Genomic DNA, 16,932 nt, shown 5'->3' on the forward strand with positions numbered 1-16,932 from the left:
CTGTTATTAATCTTCAATGATTTGCAGCAACGGTAAAAAATGAAGTCTACAGAAGTTGGTAGAACCTGATCCTATCATAAAGTCATGTGCTAGTTCATTCTCTCCTTCAAATGTCGTAAATTGGACTTTATGATTATTCAACTGCTTAGTGATAACCTTAATTCGATTAAAGTGTTTCTTGTCTCTTAAACTATGGCGTTTTACATAACAACCATAACGTTTGAGTAACAAGTTATGGACGGACTTGTGGTACATCGTGATGTGTTAAAGGCCATTTTGGACGCCGTGTTGGATTTCTGTGTAACATAATTAGCTTACATTTTGTCTGATGATATAAATGTGATATTAATGTATTTTTGCTCCCTGGATATAGACATCAAATTCATCAAATTTGAGCGGATAGATACATAATTATATTTTATGATCATAAATATGTTTTGGCGGCCATCTGTCTTGGATTTGTGTGTAATGAAATAAACTTAGACAATGCCTGATGATCTTAATGTGTTCTTTGCCACCTGAAACTTATGTATAGACACCAAACTCGTCAAATTTGAGTGGATTGTAACATATTTATAATCATAAAAAGGTTTTGGCGGCCACCTTGGCGGCAATTTTTGACACAATGTTTGATTTCTGTGTAACATAATTAACTTACACTTTGTCTGATGATATAAATGTGTTCTTTGCCCCATGAAGCCTGGATATAGACATAAAATTCATCAAATTTGAGTTAAAAGTTGCATAGTTCTGATCATAAATAGGTTTTGGCGGCCATCTTGGTGGCCATTTTTGACGCCATGTTGCATTTGTGTGTACTTTATTAAACTTAACCAATGTCTGATGATATAAATGTGTTCTTTGCCCCCTGAAAACTGGGTATAGACATAAATTTCAGTCAAATTTGAGTAGAAAGTTACATAGTCATGATCATACATAGGTTTTGGCGGCCATCTTGGCGTCCATTTTTGACGCCATGTTGGATTTTTGTGTACTTTATTAAACTTAAACAATGTCTGATGATCATTATGTGTTCCTTGCCCCTTGAAACCTAGGTATAGACACCAAATTCATCAAATTTGATTGTATAGTTACATAGTTATGATCATAAATAGTTTTTTCCCGATTTGGTTAGTTTCTCATTAATATTTATGAATATGCAAATGAGATAAATATATAATATGGTCTTTAAAATAAAGCACAATGTGTAGCCATTTTTAAACACTAATTTGTTTGTATTACGATAAGATAAAATAAAATAATGATGTGATATAGTCTCCCTGGTCCGTTTTCCTATTTCGAGTGGCGGTTGCCATGGAAACTGGTTGTTATGGACACTTTCACTTGAGTTTATATTTGAGGACAAGTGAGAAAAATTACTTACTTGAGTTACTGAACAACTTGGTATAGGTGAAAATTAATCCCAGGGAGGGGGGGGTGCATGGAGAGCCCTATTAGGACATGGCCTATTTGTGAAGATCTCCTTCACATATTTAATGTAAAGGCGATAATTGAAACAAAAAACGCAATACGTTTGCATAGAGACCCTCAACATATACCTTTTTTAAACGAACATTCCGTGCCAAATTGATTTGAACATTTAAAAAGATAGGTCATGCGATATGTTAGAAAGAACTCGACTCGAATCGAAGTTAACTGTTGCTTATCAATCTTATACCTGCTATTCTCGCAATATTGAAGGTTTACCTTAAACTGTCAAGGTATCAGGTATTCTCAAACCACAAATCAAAATAGTTAAATTCTTGTACGTAACAATATTTCCCTTCCGCATGTACAAAACATATTCAAAAATAAAGTCATGTCAAGTGCTTCTACAGCGAATTGTGTCTTCATGTAAACTGTTTTGATTTTTTAGAGTATATAGCTTTTATCTTTTAAAATTCTTTGTAATTTTAAACTGAATTTTGTGTTTTTAAAAGGAATGGTTCCGCTGGGGCCTCTCGCGTGTGAAGCGAGCGTGATAACCACTACACTACGGAACCTGTATTATGTTCATTTATTGAGCATGAGTCTATAACTTCATGTTTGTGTACAAATTGTAGAATAATATGCGTTTCCCAGTGCGACATCTAGATAAAGTTCATCATAAACTTATGGATATGTGGCTCAGTGGTAGAGCGTTCGCTTTGCATGTGAAATGCCCCGGGTTCGATCCCTGGCATCTCCATATGATTCGAATAACGTTATTCAACATTTTACGTTTTATGTATACAGTCTCCATTGTGTTTTTGTTTTAAATATAACCGCCACATCATCAGGTACAACGAGAACTTCATTACGAAACGTAGTTGTCCGCCTCTCCTTCCTTACGTTTACAAACCCTTTCCATAGTGGGAGTTCATAGATAAGTATGCAATTTGAAAATGATTTGCATCAAATGATCCTCTTGAGAGTACTTTGCAATGTACAGTTATGTCCATAGCTCAAAGGACATGAATACACATCTTGGGCAAATCTAAACATTATGCAACTTGTTTAGAATTCGTTCGTTATTGTGAAAATGGGTTTTATTATTGGAGAAACAGTATTTTGTTGATCGGCCAAAGTTTTGTAATCACATTAAATGGAAATGACATTATGTTTAAGGGACATTAAGGCATCATACTTAATAATAATAACAGATATAAAATAACTGACAAGAATTGTTTTTAATTGACGCTACTTTGAGATAATAGCTTCAACTTAACCTGTCTGACGAACGATATAAATTATGTTGACTGTCGATATTTTAACAGAAGTTTTGTCCGCTACGGCTCAAACGCATTACCTCTCGCGTGTGAAAGTTACAAAATATTTATAATACAAAAACATATTCAAAAATAAAGTATGTCAAGTGCTGCTACAGCGAATTGTGTCTTCAAGTAAATTGATTTGATTTTTTAGAGAATATAGCTTTTATCTTTAAAAATTCGTTGTTATTTTAAAATGAATTTTGTGTTTTTAAAAGGAATGGTTCCGCTGGGGCTTGAACCCAGGACCTCTCGCGTGTGAAGCGAGCGTGATAACCACTACACTACGGAACCGATGTTGTGTTCATTTATTGAGCATGAGGCTATAACTAAATGTTTGTGTACAAATTGTAGAATAATATGCGTTTCCAAGTGCGACATCTAGATCAAGTCGGATGTTCATCGCATGCGTATAGGGATGTGGCTCAGTGGTAGAGCGTTCGCTTTGCATGTGAAATGCCCCGGGTTCGATTCCCGGCATCTCCAAAAGATTCGAATAACGTTATTCAACATTTTACGCTGGATGTATACAGTCTTCTGGTTCGTGTTTGTTTTAAATATAACCGCCACATCATCAGGTACAACGAGAACTTGATTACGAAACGCAGTTGTCCGCCTCTCCTTCCTAACGTTTACAAACCCTTTCGGGAGTGTGTTGACAAGTGCATACACAACCAGGACCCAGGAAGATCCAGACATTCAGATACTTCTGGATAATGCCAAGGATTTGTACTCTAACAACGCTAGCAGATGATACATGTTATGCAATTTTGATCAAACTCGAGAGGGCTACAGAGAAGAAGAACATGAACTTGCCATGACCTCAAAGACACGCATAGTATGGCTGAATTATGAGCTTGATTATAATAGCTATCGAAACTTAACCTGTCCTGACTGAAAGCGCTACGAGCTTCATGTCTGACGAACGATGTTGACTGTCGATATTTTAACAGAAGTTTTGTCCGCTACGGCTCAAACGCATTACCTCTCGCGTGTGAAAGTTACAAAATATTTATAATACAAAAACATATTCAAAAATAAAGTATGTCAAGTGCTGCTACAGCGAATTGTGTCTTCAAGTACAATTGATTTGATTTTTTAGAGAATATAGCTTTTATCTTTAAAAATTCGTTGTTATTTTAAAATTAATTTTGTGTTTTTAAAAGGAATGGTTCCGCTGGGGCTTGAACCCAGGACCTCTCGCGTGTGAAGCGAGCGTGATAACCACTACACTACGGAACCGATGTTGTGTTCATTTATTGAGCATGAGGCTATAACTAAATGTTTGTGTACAAATTGTAGAATAATATGCGTTTCCAAGTGCGACATCTAGATCAAGTCGGATGTTCATCGCATGCGTATAGGGATGTGGCTCAGTGGTAGAGCGTTCGCTTTGCATGTGAAATGCCCCGGGTTCGATCCCCGGCATCTCCAAAAGATTCTAATAACGTTATTCAACATTTTACGCTGGATGTATACAGTCTTCTGGTTCGTGTTTGTTTTAAATATAACCGCCACATCATCAGGTACAACGAGAACTTGATTACGAAACGCAGTTGTCCGCCTCTACTTCCTAACGTTTACAAACCCTTTCGGGAGTGTGAGTTCATAGATAAGTAAGCCATTTAAAAATGATTTGCATCAAATGATCCTCTTGAGAGTACTTTGCAAGGCACATTAATGTCCATAGCTCAAAGGACATGAACGCACCTCTTGAGCAAATATATACATTATGGTACTTGTTTAGAATGTGTTCGTTATTGTGAAAATGGGTTTTATTATTGGACACACGGTATTTTGTTGATCGGCCAAAGTTTTGTAATCAAATTAAATGGAAATGACATAACGTTTAAGGGACATGACATTGATCACGTAGTAATTTAGGTATCATATTAAAAAATAATAATAGATATAAAACAACTGACGGGAACTGTTTTTATTGACGCTACTTTGAGGTAAAAGCTGCATCTAAACCTGTCTGACGAACGATATAAATTTCGTTGACTGTCGATATTTTAAAAGAAGTTTTGTGGTTTTTCAACGTAATTCATCTTTTTTAATTGAATGGTTCCGCTCCGGCTCAAACGCATTACCTCTCGCGTGTGAAAGTTACAAAATACTTTGTGAAGATCTCCTTCACATATTCAATGTAAAGGCGATAATTGAAACAAAAAACGCAATACGTTTGCATAGAGACCCTCAAAATATACCTTTTTTAAACGAACATTCCGTGCCAAATTGATTTGAACATTTAAAAAGATAGGTCATGCGATATGTTAGAAAGAACTCGACTCGAATCAATGTTCCCTGTTGCTTATCAATCTTATACCTGCTATTCTTGCAATATTGAAGGTATACCTTCAACTGTCAAGGTATCAAGTATTCTCCAACCACAAAGCAAAATAGTGAATTTCTTGTACGTGACAATATTTCCCTTCCACATGTACAAAACATATTCAAAAATAAAGTCATGTCAAGTGCATCTACAGCGAATTGTGTCTCCATGTAAACTGTTTTGAGTTTTTAGAGAATATAGCTTTTATCTTAAAAAAATCTTTGTAATTTTAAACTGAATTTTGTGTTTTTAAAGGGAATGGTTCCGCTGGGGCCTCTCGCGTGTGAAGCGAGCGTGATGACCACTACACTACGGAACCTGTATTATGTTCATTTATTGAGCATGAGTCTATAACTTCATGTTTGTGTTCAAATTGTAGAATAATATGCGTTTCCCAGTGCGACATCTAGATAAAGTTCATCATAAACTTATGGATATGTGGCTCAGTGGTAGAGCGTTCGCTTTGCATGTGAAATGCCCCGGGTTCGATCCCTTGCATTTCCATATGATTCGAATAACGTTATTCAACATTGTATGCTTTATGTATACAGTCTCCTTGTGTTTTTTGTTTTAAATATAACCGCCACATCATCAGGTACAACGAGAACTTCATTACGAAACGCAGTTGTCCGCCTCTCCTTCCTTACGTTTACAAACCCTTTCCGGAGTGGGAGTTCATAGATAAGTATGCAATTTGAAAATGATTTGCATCAAATGATCCTCTTGAGAGTACTTTGCAATGTACAGTTATGTCCATAGCTCAAAGGACATGAATACACATCTTGGGCAAATATAAACATTATGCTACTTGTTTAGAATTCGTTCGTTATTGTGAAAATCGGTTTTATTATTGGAGAAACAGTATTTTGTTGATCGGCCAAAGTTTTGTATTCACATTAAATGGAAATGACATTATGTTTAAGGGACATTTAGGGCATCATACTAAATAATAATAACAGATATAAAATAACTGACAAGAACTGTTTTTAATTGACGCTACTTTGAGAAAATAGCTTCAACTCAACCTGTCTGACGAACGATATAAATTATGTTGACTGTCGATATTTTAACAGAAGTTTTGTGGTTTTTAAAGTAATTCATCTTTTTTAATTGAATGGTTCCGCTACGGCTCAAACGCATTACCTCTCGCGTGTGACAGTTACAAAATATTTATAATACAAAAACATATTCAAAAATAAAGTCATGTCAAGTGCTGCAACAGCGAATTGTGTCTTCAAGTAAATTGATTTGATTTTTTAGAGAATATAGCTTTTATCTTTAAAAATTCGTTGTTATTTTAAAATTAATTTTGTGTTTTTAAAAGGAATGGTTCCGCTGGGGCTTGAACCCAGGACCTCTCGCGTGTGAAACGAGCGTGATAACCACTACACTACGGAACCGATGTTGTGTTCATTTATTGTGCATGAGGCTATAACTAAATGTTTGTGAACAAATTGTAGAATAATATGCGTTTCCAAGTGCGACATCTAGATAAAGTCGGATGTTCATCACATGCGTATAGGGATGTGGCTCAGTGGTAGAGCGTTCGCTTTGCATGTGAAATGCCCCGGATTCGATCCCCGGCATCTCCAAAAGATTCGAATAACGTTATTCAACATTTTACGCTGGATGCATACAGTCCTCTGGTTCGTGTTTGTTTTAAATATAACCGCCACATCATCAGGTACAACGAGAACTTGATTACGAAACGCAGTTGTCCGCCTCTCCTTCCTAACGTTTACAAACCCTTTCGGGATTGTGAGTTCATAGATAAGTAAGTCATTTAAAAATGATTTGCATCGAATGATCCTCTTGAGAGTACTTTGCAAGGCACATTAATGTCCATAGCTCAAAGGACATGAACGCACCTCTTGAGCAAATTTATACATTATGGTACTTGTTTAGAATGTGTTCGTTATTGTGATAATGGGTTTTAATATTGGACACACGGTATTTTGTTGATCGGCCAAAGTTTTGTAATCAAATTAAATGGAAAGGACATAACGTTTAAGGGACATGACATAGATCATGTAGTAATTTAGGTATCATAATTAAAAATAATAATAGATATAAAACAACTGACGGGAACTGTTTTTATTGACGCTACTTTGAGGTAAAAGCTGCATCTAAACCTGTCTGACGAACGATATAAATTTCGTTGACTGTCGATATTTTAAAAGAAGTTTTGTGGTTTTTCAACGTAACTCATCTTTTTTAATTGAATGGTTCCGCTCCGGCTCAAACGCATTACCTCTCGCGTGTGAAAGTTACAAAATACTTTGTGAAGATCTCCTTCACATATTCAATGAAAAGGCGATAATTGAAACAAAAAACGCAATACGTTTGCATAGAGACCCTCAAAATATACCTTTTTTTAAACGAACATTCCGTGCCAAATTGATTTGAACATTTAAAAAGATAGGTCATGCGATATGTTAGAAAGAACTCGACTCGAATCCATGTTCACTGTTGCTTATCAATCTTATACCTGCTATTCTCGCAATATTGAAGGTATACCTTCAACTGTCAAGGTATCAGGTATTCTCCAACCACAAAGCAAAATAGTAAATTTATTGTACGTGACAATATTTCCCTTCCACATGTACAAAACATATTCAAAAATAAAGTCATGTCAAGTGCATCTACAGCGAATTGTGTCTTCATGTAAACTGTTTTGATTTTTTAGAGAATATAGCTTTTATCTTAAACAATTATTTGTAATTTTAAACTGAATTTTGTGTTTTAAAAGGGAATGGTTCCGCTGGGGCCTCTCGCGTGTGAAGCGAGCGTGATAACCACTACACTACGGAACCTGTATTATGTTCATTTATTGAGCATGAGTCTATAACTTCATGTTTGTGTACAAATTGTAGAATAATATGCGTTTCCCAGTGCGACATCTAGATAAAGTTCATCATAAACTTATGGATATGTGGCTCAGTGGTAGAGCATTCGCTTTGCAAGTGAAATGCCCCGGGTTCGATCCCTGGCATCTCCATATGATTCGAATAACGTCATTCAACATTGTATGCTTTATGTATACAGTCTCCTTGTGTTTTTTGTTTTAAATATAACCGCCACATCATCAGGTACAACGAGAACTTCATTACGAAACGCAGTTGTCCGCCTCTCCTTCCTTACGTTTACAAACCCTTTCCGGAGTGGGAGTTCATAGATAAGTATGCAATTTAAAAATGATTTGCATCAAATGATCCTCTTGAGAGTACTTTGCAATGTACAGTTATGTCCATAGCTCAAAGGACATGAATACACATATTGGTCAAATATAAACATTATGCTTCTTGTTTAGAATTCGTTCGTTATTGTGAAAATGGGTTTTATTATTGGAGAAACAGTATTTTGTTGATCGGCCAAAGTTTTGTAATCACATTAAATCGAAATGACATTATGTTTAAGGGACATTTAGGGCATCATACTAAATAATAATAACAGATATAAAATAACTGACCAGAACTGTTTTTAATTGACGCTACTTTGAGAAAATAGCTTCAACTTAACCTGTCTGACGAACGATATAAATTATGTTGACTGTCGATATTTTAACAGAAGTTTTGTGGTTTTTCAAGTAATTCATCTTTTTTAATTGAATGGTTCCGCTACGGCTCAAACGCATTACCTCTCGCGTGTGACAGTTACAAAATATTTATAATACAAAAACATATTCAAAAATAAAGTCACGTCAAGTGCTGCTACAGCGAATTGTGTCTTCAAGTAAATTGATTTGATATTTTTTAGAGAATATAGCTTTTATCTTTAAAAATTCGTTGTTATTTTAAAATGAATTTTGAGTTTTTAAAAGGAATGGTTCCGCTGGGGCTTGAACCCAGGACCTCTCGCGTGTGAAGCGAGCGTGATAACCACTACACTACGGAACCGATGTTGTGTTCATTTATTGAGCATGAGGCTATAACTAAATGTTTGTGAACAAATTGTAGAATAATATGCGTTTCCAAGTGCGACATCTAGATAAAGTCGGATGTTCATCACATGCGTATAGGGATGTGGCTCAGTGGTAGAGCGTTCGCTTTGCATGTGAAATGCCCCGGGTTCGATCCCCGGCATCTCCAAAAGATTCGAATAACGTTATTCAACATTTTACGCTGGATGTATACAGTCCTCTGGTTCGTGTTTGTTTTAAATATAACCGCCACATCATCAGGTACAACGAGAACTTCATTACGAAACGCAGTTGTCCGCCTCTCCTTCCTAACGTTTACAAACCCTTTCGGGAGTGTGAGTTCATAGATAAGTAAGCCATTTAAAAATGATTTGCATCAAATGATCCTCTTGAGAGTACTTTGCAAGGCACATTAATGTCCATAGCTCAAAGGACATGAACGCACCTCTTGAGCAAATATAAACATTATGCTACTTGTTTAGAATGTGTTCGTTATTGTGAAAATGGGTTTTATTATTGGACACACGGTATTTTGTTGATCGGCCAAAGTTTTGTAATCAAATTAAATGGAAAGGACATAACGTTTAAGGGACATGACATTGATCACGTAGTAATTTAGGTATCATATTTAAAAATAATAATAGATATAAAACAACTGACGGGAACTGTTTTTATTGACGCTACTTTGAGGTAAAAGCTGCATCTAAACCTGTCTGACGAACGATATAAATTTCGTTGACTGTCGATATTTTAAAAGAAGTTTTGTGGTTTTTCAACGTAATTCATCTTTTTTAATTGAATGGTTCCGCTCCGGCTCAAACGCATTACCTTTCGCGTGTGAAAGTTACAAAATACTTTGTGAAGATCTCCTTCACATATTCAATGAAAAGGCGATAATTGAAACAAAAAACGCAATACGTTTGCATAGAGACCCTCAAAATATACATTTTTTTAAACGAACATTCCGTGCCAAATTGATTTGAACATTTAAAAAGATAGGTCATGCGATATGTTAGAAAGAACTCGACTCGAATCAATGTTCACTGTTGCTTATCAATCTTATACCTGCTATTCTCGCAATATTGAAGGTATACCTTCAACTGTCAAGGTATCAGGTATTCTCCAACCACAAAGCAAAATAGTGAATTTCTTGTACGTGACAATATTTCCCTTCCACATGTACAAAACATATTCAAAAATAAAGTCATGTCAAGTGCATCTACAGCGAATTGTGTCTTCATGTAAACTGTTTTGATTTTTTAGAGAATATAGCTTTTATCTTTTAAATTTCTTTGTAATTTTAAACTGAATTTTGTGTTTTTAAAGGGAATGGTTCCGCTGGGGCCTCTCGCGTGTGAAGCGAGCGTGATAACCACTACACTACGGAACCTGTATTATGTTCATTTATTGAGCATGAGTCTATAACTTCATGTTTGTGTACAAATTGTAGAATAATATGCGTTTCCCAGTGCGACATCTAGATAAAGTTCATCATAAACTAATGGATATGTGGCTCAGTGGTAGAGCGTTCGCTTTACATGTGAAATGCCCCGGGTTTGATCCCTGGCATCTCCATATGATACGAATAACGTTATTCAACATTGTATGCTTTATGTATACAGTCTCCTTGTGTTTTTTGTTTTAAATATAACCGCCACATCATCAGGTAGAACGAGAACTTCATTACGAAACGCAGTTGTCCGCCTTTCCTTCCTAACGTTTACAAACACTTTCGGGAGTGTGAGTTCATAGATAAGTAAGCCATTAAAAATGATTTGCATCAAATGATCCTCTTGAGAGTACTTTGCAATGTACAGTTATGTCCATAGCTCAAAGGACATGAATACACATATTGGGCAAATATAAACATTATGCTACTTGTTTAGAATTCGTTCGTTATTGTGAAAATGGGTTTTATTATTGGAGAAACAGTATTTTGTTGATCGGCCAAAGTTTTGTAATCACATTAAATGGAAATGACATTATGTTTAAGGGACATTTAGGGCATCATACTAAATAATAATAACAGATATAAAATAACTGACAAGAACTGATTTTAATTGACGCTACTTTGAGAAAATAGCTTCAACTTAACCTGTCTGACGAACGATATAAATTATGTTGACTGTCGATATTTTAACAGAAGTTTTGTGGTTTTTAAAGTAATTCATCTTTTTTAATTGAATGGTTCCGCTACGCCTCAAACGCATTACCTCTTGCGTGTGAAAGTTACAAAATATTTATAATACAAAAACATATTCAAAAATAAAGTCATGTCAAGTGCTGCTACAGCGAATTGTGTCTTCAAGTAAATTGATTTGATTTTTTAGAGAATATAGCTTTTATCTTTAAAAATTCGTTGTTATTTTAAAATGAATTTTGTGTTTTTAAAAGGAATGGTTCCGCTGGGGCTTAAACCCATGACCTCTCGCGTGTGAAGCGAGCGTGATAACCACTACACTACGGAACCGATGTTGTGTTCATTTATTGAGCATGAGGCTATAACTAAATGTTTGTGTACAAATTGTAGAATAATGATATGCGTATAGGGATGTGGCTCAGTGGTAGAGCGTTCGCTTTGCACGTGAAATGCCCCGGTTCGATCCCCGGCATCTCCAAAAGATTCTAATAACGTTATTCAACATTTTACGCTGGATGTATACAGTCTTCTGGTTCGTGTTTGTTTTAAATATAACCGCCACATCATCAGGTACAACGAGAACTTCATTACGAAACGCAGTTGTCCGCCTCTCCTTCCTAACGTTTACAAACCCTTTCGGGAGTGTGAGTTCATAGATAAGTGCTGCTACAGCGAATTGTGTCTTCAAGTAAATTGATTTGATTTTTTAGAGAATATAGCTTTTATCTTTAAAAATTCGTTGTTATTTTAAAATGAATTTTGTGTTTTTAATAGGAATGGTTCCGCTGGGGCTTGAACCCAGGACCTCTCGCGTGTGAAGCGAGCGTGATAACCACTACACTACGGAACCGATGTTGTGTTCATTTATTGAGCATAAGGCTATAACTAAATGTTTGTGTACAAATTGTAGAATAAAATGCATTTCCAAGTGCGACATCTAGATAAAGTCGGATGTTCATCACATGCGTCTAGGGATGTGGCTCAGTGGTAGAGCGTTCGCTTTGCATGTGAAATGCCCCGGTTCGATCCCCGGCATCTCCAAAAGATTCTAATAACGTTATTCAACATTTTACGCTGGATGTATACAGTCTTCTGGTTCGTGTTTGTTTTAAATATAACCGCCACATCATCAGGTACAACGAGAACTTCATTACGAAACGCAGTTGTCCGCCTCTCCTTCCTAACGTTTACAAACCCTTTCGGGAGTGTGAGTTCATAGATAAGTGCTGCTACAGCGAATTGTGTCTTCAAGTAAATTGATTTGATTTTTTAGAGAATATAGCTTTTATCTTTAAAAATTCGTTGTTATTTTAAAATGAATTTTGTGTTTTTAAAAGGAATGGTTCCGCTGGGGCTTGAACCCAGGACCTCTCGCGTGTGAAGCGAGCGTGATAACCACTACACTACGGAACCGATGTTGTGTTCATTTATTGAGCATGAGGCTATAACTAAATGTTTGTGTACAAATTGTAGAATAATATGCGTTTCCAAGTGCGACATTTAGATAAAGTCGGATGTTCATCACATGCGTCTAGGGATGTGGCTCAGTGGTAGAGCGTTCGCTTTGCATGTGAAATGCCCCGGTTCGATCCCCGGCATCTTCAAAAGATTCTAATAACGTTATTCAACATTTTACGCTGGATGTATACAGTCTTCTGGTTCGTGTTTGTTTTAAATATAACCGCCACATCATCAGGTACAACGAGAACTTCATTACGAAACGCATTTGTCCGCCTCTCCTTCCTAACGTTTACAAACCCTTTCGGGAGTGTGAGTTCATAGATAAGTGCTGCTACAGCGAATTGTGTCTTCAAGTAAATTGATTTGATTTTTTAGAGAATATAGCTTTTATCTTTAAAAATTCGTTGTTATTTTAAAATGAATTTTGTGTTTTTAAAAGGAATGGTTCCGCTGGGGCTTGAACCCAGGACCTCTCGCGTGTGAAGCGAGCGTGATAACCACTACACTACGGAACCGATGTTGTGTTCATTTATTGAGCATGAGGCTATAACTAAATGTTTGTGTACAAATTGTAGAATAATATGCGTTTCCAAGTGCGACATCTAGATAAAGTCGGATGTTCATCACATGCGTATAGGGATGTGGCTCAGTGGTAGAGCGTTCGCTTTGCATGTGAAATGCCCCGGTTCGATCCCCGGCATCTCCAAAAGATTCTAATAACGTTATTCAACATTTTACGCTGGATGTATACAGTCTTCTGGTTCGTGTTTGTTTTAAATATAACCGCCACATCATCAGGTACAACGAGAACTTCATTACGAAACGCAGTTGTCCGCCTCTCCTTCCTAACGTTTACAAACCCTTTCGGGAGTGTGAGTTCATAGATAAGTGCTGCTACAGCGAATTGTGTCTTCAAGTAAATTGATTTGATTTTTTAGAGAATATAGCTTTTATCTTTAAAAATTCGTTGTTATTTTAAAATGAATTTTGTGTTTTTAAAAGGAATGGTTCCGCTGGGGCTTGAACCCAGGACCTCTCGCGTGTGAAGCGAGCGTGATAACCACTACACTACGGAACCGATGTTGTGTTCATTTATTGAGCATAAGGCTATAACTAAATGTTTGTGTACAAATTGTAGAATAATATGCGTTTCCAAGTGCGACATCTAGATAAAGTCGGATGTTCATCACATGCGTATAGGGATGTGGCTCAGTGGTAGAGCGTTCGCTTTGCACGTGAAATGCCCCGGTTCGATCCCCGGCATCTCCAAAAGATTCTAATAACGTTATTCAACATTTTACGCTGGATGTATACAGTCTTCTGGTTCGTGTTTGTTTTAAATATAACCGCCACATCATCAGGTACAACGAGAACTTCATTACGAAACGCAGTTGTCCGCCTCTCCTTCCTAACGTTTACAAACCCTTTCGGGAGTGTGAGTTCATAGATAAGTGCTGCTACAGCGAATTGTGTCTTCAAGTAAATTGATTTGATTTTTTAGAGAATATAGCTTTTATCTTTAAAAATTCGTTGTTATTTTAAAATGAATTTTGTGTTTTTAAAAGGAATGGTTCCGCTGGGGCTTGAACCCAGGACCTCTCGCGTGTGAAGCGAGCGTGATAACCACTACACTACGGAACCGATGTTGTGTTCATTTATTGAGCATACGGCTATAACTAAATGTTTGTGTACAAATTGTAGAATAATATGCGTTTCCAAGTGCGACATCTAGATAAAGTCGGATGTTCATCACATGCGTCTAGGGATGTGGCTCAGTGGTAGAGCGTTCGCTTTGCATGTGAAATGCCCCGGTTCGATCCCCGGCATCTCCAAAAGATTCTAATAACGTTATTCAACATTTTACGCTGGATGTATACAGTCTTCTGGTTCGTGTTTGTTTTAAATATAACCGCCACATCATCAGGTACAACGAGAACTTCATTACGAAACGCATTTGTCCGCCTCTCCTTCCTAACGTTTACAAACCCTTTCGGGAGTGTGAGTTCATAGATAAGTGCTGCTACAGCGAATTGTGTCTTCAAGTAAATTGATTTGATTTTTTAAAGAATATAGCTTTTATCTTTAAAAATTCGTTGTTATTTTAAAATGAATTTTGTGTTTTTAAAAGAAATGGTTCCGCTGGGGCTTGAACCCAGGACCTCTCGCGTGTGAAGCGAGCGTGATAACCACTACACTACGGAACCGATGTTGTGTTCATTTATTGAGCATAAGGCTATAACTAAATGTTTGTGTACAAATTGTAGAATAATATGCGTTTCCAAGTGCGACATCTAGATAAAGTCGGATGTTCATCACATGCGTATAGGGATGTGGCTCAGTGGTAGAGCGTTCGCTTTGCATGTGAAATGCCCCGGTTCGATCCCCGGCATCTCCAAAAGATTCTAATAACGTTATTCAACATTTTACGCTGGATGTATGCAGTCTTCTGGTTCGTGTTTGTTTTTAATATAACCGCCACATCATCAGGTACAACGAGAACTTCATTACGAAACGCAGTTGTCCGCCTCTCCTTCCTAACGTTTACAAACCCTTTCGGGAGTGTGAGTTCATAGATAAGTGCTGCTACAGCGAATTGTGTCTTCAAGTAAATTGATTTGATTTTTTAGAGAATATAGCTTTTATCTTTAAAAATTCGTTGTTATTTTAAAATGAATTTTGTGTTTTTAAAAGGAATGGTTCCGCTGGGGCTTGAACCCAGGACCTCTCGCGTGTGAAGCGAGCGTGATAACCACTACACTACGGAACCGATGTTGTGTTCATTTATTGAGCATAAGGCTATAACTAAATGTTTGTGTACAAATTGTAGAATAATATGCGTTTCCAAGTGCGACATCTAGATAAAGTCGGATGTTCATCACATGCGTATAGGGATGTGGCTCAGTGGTAGAGCGTTCGCTTTGCACGTGAAATGCCCCGGTTCGATCCCCGGCATCTCCAAAAGATTCTAATAACGTTATTCAACATTTTACGCTGGATGTATACAGTCTTCTGGTTCGTGTTTGTTTTAAATATAACCGCCACATCATCAGGTACAACGAGAACTTCATTACGAAACGCAGTTGTCCGCCTCTCCTTCCTAACGTTTACAAACCCTTTCGGGAGTGTGAGTTCATAGATAAGTGCTGCTACAGCGAATTGTGTCTTCAAGTAAATTGATTTGATTTTTTAGAGAATATAGCTTTTATCTTTAAAAATTCGTTGTTATTTTAAAATGAATTTTGTGTTTTTAAAAGGAATGGTTCCGCTGGGGCTTGAACCCAGGACCTCTCGCGTGTGAAGCGAGCGTGATAACCACTACACTACGGAACCGATGTTGTGTTCATTTATTGAGCATAAGGCTATAACTAAATGTTTGTGTACAAATTGTAGAATAATATGCGTTTCCAAGTGCGACATCTAGATAAAGTCGGATGTTCATCACATGCGTATAGGGATGTGGCTCAGTGGTAGAGCGTTCGATTTGCACGTGAAATGCCCCGGTTCGATCCCCGGCATCTCCAAAAGATTCTAATAACGTTATTCAACATTTTACGCTGGATGTATACAGTCTTCTGGTTCGTGTTTGTTTTAAATATAACCGCCACATCATCAGGTACAACGAGAACTTCATTACGAAACGCAGTTGTCCGCCTCTCCTTCCTAACGTTTACAAACCCTTTCGGGAGTGTGAGTTCATAGATAAGTGCTGCTACAGCGAATTGTGTCTTCAAGTAAATTGATTTGATTTTTTAGAGAATATAGCTTTTATCTTTAAAAATTCGTTGTTATTTTAAAATGAATTTTGTGTTTTTAAAAGGAATGGTTCCGCTGGGGCTTGAACCCAGGACCTCTCGCGTGTGAAGCGAGCGTGATAACCACTACACTACGGAACCGATGTTGTGTTCATTTATTGAGCATACGGCTATAACTAAATGTTTGTGTACAAATTGTAGAATAATATGCGTTTCCAAGTGCGACATCTAGATAAAGTCGGATGTTCATCACATGCGTCTAGGGATGTGGCTCAGTGGTAGAGCGTTCGCTTTGCATGTGAAATGCCCCGGTTCGATCCCCGGCATCTCCAAAAGATTCTAATAACGTTATTCAACATTTTACGCTGGATGTATACAGTCTTCTGGTTCGTGTTTGTTTTAAATATAACCGCCACATCATCAGGTACAACGAGAACTTCATTACGAAACGCATTTGTCCGCCTCTCCTTCCTAACGTTTACAAACCCTTTCGGGAGTGTGAGTTCATAGATAAGTGCTGCTACAGCGAATTGTGTCTTCAAGTAAATTGATTTGATTTTTTAAAGAATATAGCT

General features: G+C 37.0%; 31 non-coding genes across 31 annotated transcripts; 17 read left to right on the forward strand and 14 right to left on the reverse strand.

The window, feature by feature from the left end:
* The first annotated feature begins 2,116 nt into the window (after positions 1–2,116).
* Trnaa-ugc (transfer RNA alanine (anticodon UGC)) lies at positions 2,117–2,188 on the forward strand. The gene has a single exon. It is a non-coding gene; the product is annotated as a tRNA-Ala (tRNA).
* Positions 2,189–2,971: 783 nt separating this feature from the next.
* Trnav-cac (transfer RNA valine (anticodon CAC)) lies at positions 2,972–3,044 on the reverse strand. The gene has a single exon. It is a non-coding gene; the product is annotated as a tRNA-Val (tRNA).
* A 120-nt stretch (positions 3,045–3,164) lies between these two features.
* Positions 3,165–3,236, forward strand: Trnaa-ugc (transfer RNA alanine (anticodon UGC)). The gene has a single exon. It is a non-coding gene; the product is annotated as a tRNA-Ala (tRNA).
* A 683-nt stretch (positions 3,237–3,919) lies between these two features.
* On the reverse strand, positions 3,920–3,992 carry Trnav-cac (transfer RNA valine (anticodon CAC)). The gene has a single exon. It is a non-coding gene; the product is annotated as a tRNA-Val (tRNA).
* A 120-nt stretch (positions 3,993–4,112) lies between these two features.
* On the forward strand, positions 4,113–4,184 carry Trnaa-ugc (transfer RNA alanine (anticodon UGC)). Its single transcript has one exon. It is a non-coding gene; the product is annotated as a tRNA-Ala (tRNA).
* A 1,333-nt stretch (positions 4,185–5,517) lies between these two features.
* Positions 5,518–5,589, forward strand: Trnaa-ugc (transfer RNA alanine (anticodon UGC)). The gene has a single exon. It is a non-coding gene; the product is annotated as a tRNA-Ala (tRNA).
* An 823-nt stretch (positions 5,590–6,412) lies between these two features.
* Positions 6,413–6,485, reverse strand: Trnav-cac (transfer RNA valine (anticodon CAC)). The gene has a single exon. It is a non-coding gene; the product is annotated as a tRNA-Val (tRNA).
* A 120-nt stretch (positions 6,486–6,605) lies between these two features.
* On the forward strand, positions 6,606–6,677 carry Trnaa-ugc (transfer RNA alanine (anticodon UGC)). The gene has a single exon. It is a non-coding gene; the product is annotated as a tRNA-Ala (tRNA).
* A 1,334-nt stretch (positions 6,678–8,011) lies between these two features.
* Positions 8,012–8,083, forward strand: Trnaa-ugc (transfer RNA alanine (anticodon UGC)). The gene has a single exon. It is a non-coding gene; the product is annotated as a tRNA-Ala (tRNA).
* Positions 8,084–8,908: 825 nt separating this feature from the next.
* On the reverse strand, positions 8,909–8,981 carry Trnav-cac (transfer RNA valine (anticodon CAC)). Its single transcript has one exon. It is a non-coding gene; the product is annotated as a tRNA-Val (tRNA).
* A 120-nt stretch (positions 8,982–9,101) lies between these two features.
* On the forward strand, positions 9,102–9,173 carry Trnaa-ugc (transfer RNA alanine (anticodon UGC)). The gene has a single exon. It is a non-coding gene; the product is annotated as a tRNA-Ala (tRNA).
* A 1,334-nt stretch (positions 9,174–10,507) lies between these two features.
* Positions 10,508–10,579, forward strand: Trnav-uac (transfer RNA valine (anticodon UAC)). Its single transcript has one exon. It is a non-coding gene; the product is annotated as a tRNA-Val (tRNA).
* An 822-nt stretch (positions 10,580–11,401) lies between these two features.
* On the reverse strand, positions 11,402–11,474 carry Trnav-cac (transfer RNA valine (anticodon CAC)). The gene has a single exon. It is a non-coding gene; the product is annotated as a tRNA-Val (tRNA).
* Positions 11,475–11,551: 77 nt separating this feature from the next.
* Trnaa-ugc (transfer RNA alanine (anticodon UGC)) lies at positions 11,552–11,622 on the forward strand. Its single transcript has one exon. It is a non-coding gene; the product is annotated as a tRNA-Ala (tRNA).
* Positions 11,623–11,921: 299 nt separating this feature from the next.
* Trnav-cac (transfer RNA valine (anticodon CAC)) lies at positions 11,922–11,994 on the reverse strand. The gene has a single exon. It is a non-coding gene; the product is annotated as a tRNA-Val (tRNA).
* Positions 11,995–12,114: 120 nt separating this feature from the next.
* Trnaa-ugc (transfer RNA alanine (anticodon UGC)) lies at positions 12,115–12,185 on the forward strand. The gene has a single exon. It is a non-coding gene; the product is annotated as a tRNA-Ala (tRNA).
* A 299-nt stretch (positions 12,186–12,484) lies between these two features.
* Trnav-cac (transfer RNA valine (anticodon CAC)) lies at positions 12,485–12,557 on the reverse strand. The gene has a single exon. It is a non-coding gene; the product is annotated as a tRNA-Val (tRNA).
* A 120-nt stretch (positions 12,558–12,677) lies between these two features.
* Positions 12,678–12,748, forward strand: Trnaa-ugc (transfer RNA alanine (anticodon UGC)). The gene has a single exon. It is a non-coding gene; the product is annotated as a tRNA-Ala (tRNA).
* A 299-nt stretch (positions 12,749–13,047) lies between these two features.
* Positions 13,048–13,120, reverse strand: Trnav-cac (transfer RNA valine (anticodon CAC)). Its single transcript has one exon. It is a non-coding gene; the product is annotated as a tRNA-Val (tRNA).
* Positions 13,121–13,240: 120 nt separating this feature from the next.
* Positions 13,241–13,311, forward strand: Trnaa-ugc (transfer RNA alanine (anticodon UGC)). The gene has a single exon. It is a non-coding gene; the product is annotated as a tRNA-Ala (tRNA).
* Positions 13,312–13,610: 299 nt separating this feature from the next.
* On the reverse strand, positions 13,611–13,683 carry Trnav-cac (transfer RNA valine (anticodon CAC)). Its single transcript has one exon. It is a non-coding gene; the product is annotated as a tRNA-Val (tRNA).
* Positions 13,684–13,803: 120 nt separating this feature from the next.
* On the forward strand, positions 13,804–13,874 carry Trnaa-ugc (transfer RNA alanine (anticodon UGC)). Its single transcript has one exon. It is a non-coding gene; the product is annotated as a tRNA-Ala (tRNA).
* Positions 13,875–14,173: 299 nt separating this feature from the next.
* On the reverse strand, positions 14,174–14,246 carry Trnav-cac (transfer RNA valine (anticodon CAC)). Its single transcript has one exon. It is a non-coding gene; the product is annotated as a tRNA-Val (tRNA).
* A 120-nt stretch (positions 14,247–14,366) lies between these two features.
* Trnaa-ugc (transfer RNA alanine (anticodon UGC)) lies at positions 14,367–14,437 on the forward strand. Its single transcript has one exon. It is a non-coding gene; the product is annotated as a tRNA-Ala (tRNA).
* A 299-nt stretch (positions 14,438–14,736) lies between these two features.
* Positions 14,737–14,809, reverse strand: Trnav-cac (transfer RNA valine (anticodon CAC)). The gene has a single exon. It is a non-coding gene; the product is annotated as a tRNA-Val (tRNA).
* Positions 14,810–14,929: 120 nt separating this feature from the next.
* On the forward strand, positions 14,930–15,000 carry Trnaa-ugc (transfer RNA alanine (anticodon UGC)). Its single transcript has one exon. It is a non-coding gene; the product is annotated as a tRNA-Ala (tRNA).
* A 299-nt stretch (positions 15,001–15,299) lies between these two features.
* On the reverse strand, positions 15,300–15,372 carry Trnav-cac (transfer RNA valine (anticodon CAC)). The gene has a single exon. It is a non-coding gene; the product is annotated as a tRNA-Val (tRNA).
* A 120-nt stretch (positions 15,373–15,492) lies between these two features.
* Trnaa-ugc (transfer RNA alanine (anticodon UGC)) lies at positions 15,493–15,563 on the forward strand. The gene has a single exon. It is a non-coding gene; the product is annotated as a tRNA-Ala (tRNA).
* Positions 15,564–15,862: 299 nt separating this feature from the next.
* Positions 15,863–15,935, reverse strand: Trnav-cac (transfer RNA valine (anticodon CAC)). Its single transcript has one exon. It is a non-coding gene; the product is annotated as a tRNA-Val (tRNA).
* A 490-nt stretch (positions 15,936–16,425) lies between these two features.
* Positions 16,426–16,498, reverse strand: Trnav-cac (transfer RNA valine (anticodon CAC)). Its single transcript has one exon. It is a non-coding gene; the product is annotated as a tRNA-Val (tRNA).
* Positions 16,499–16,618: 120 nt separating this feature from the next.
* Trnaa-ugc (transfer RNA alanine (anticodon UGC)) lies at positions 16,619–16,689 on the forward strand. Its single transcript has one exon. It is a non-coding gene; the product is annotated as a tRNA-Ala (tRNA).
* The last annotated feature ends 243 nt before the right edge of the window (positions 16,690–16,932 follow it).

Source organism: Dreissena polymorpha, chromosome 8, assembly GCF_020536995.1.
Source record: "Dreissena polymorpha isolate Duluth1 chromosome 8, UMN_Dpol_1.0, whole genome shotgun sequence".
Lineage (NCBI taxonomy): Eukaryota > Metazoa > Mollusca > Bivalvia > Myida > Dreissenidae > Dreissena > Dreissena polymorpha.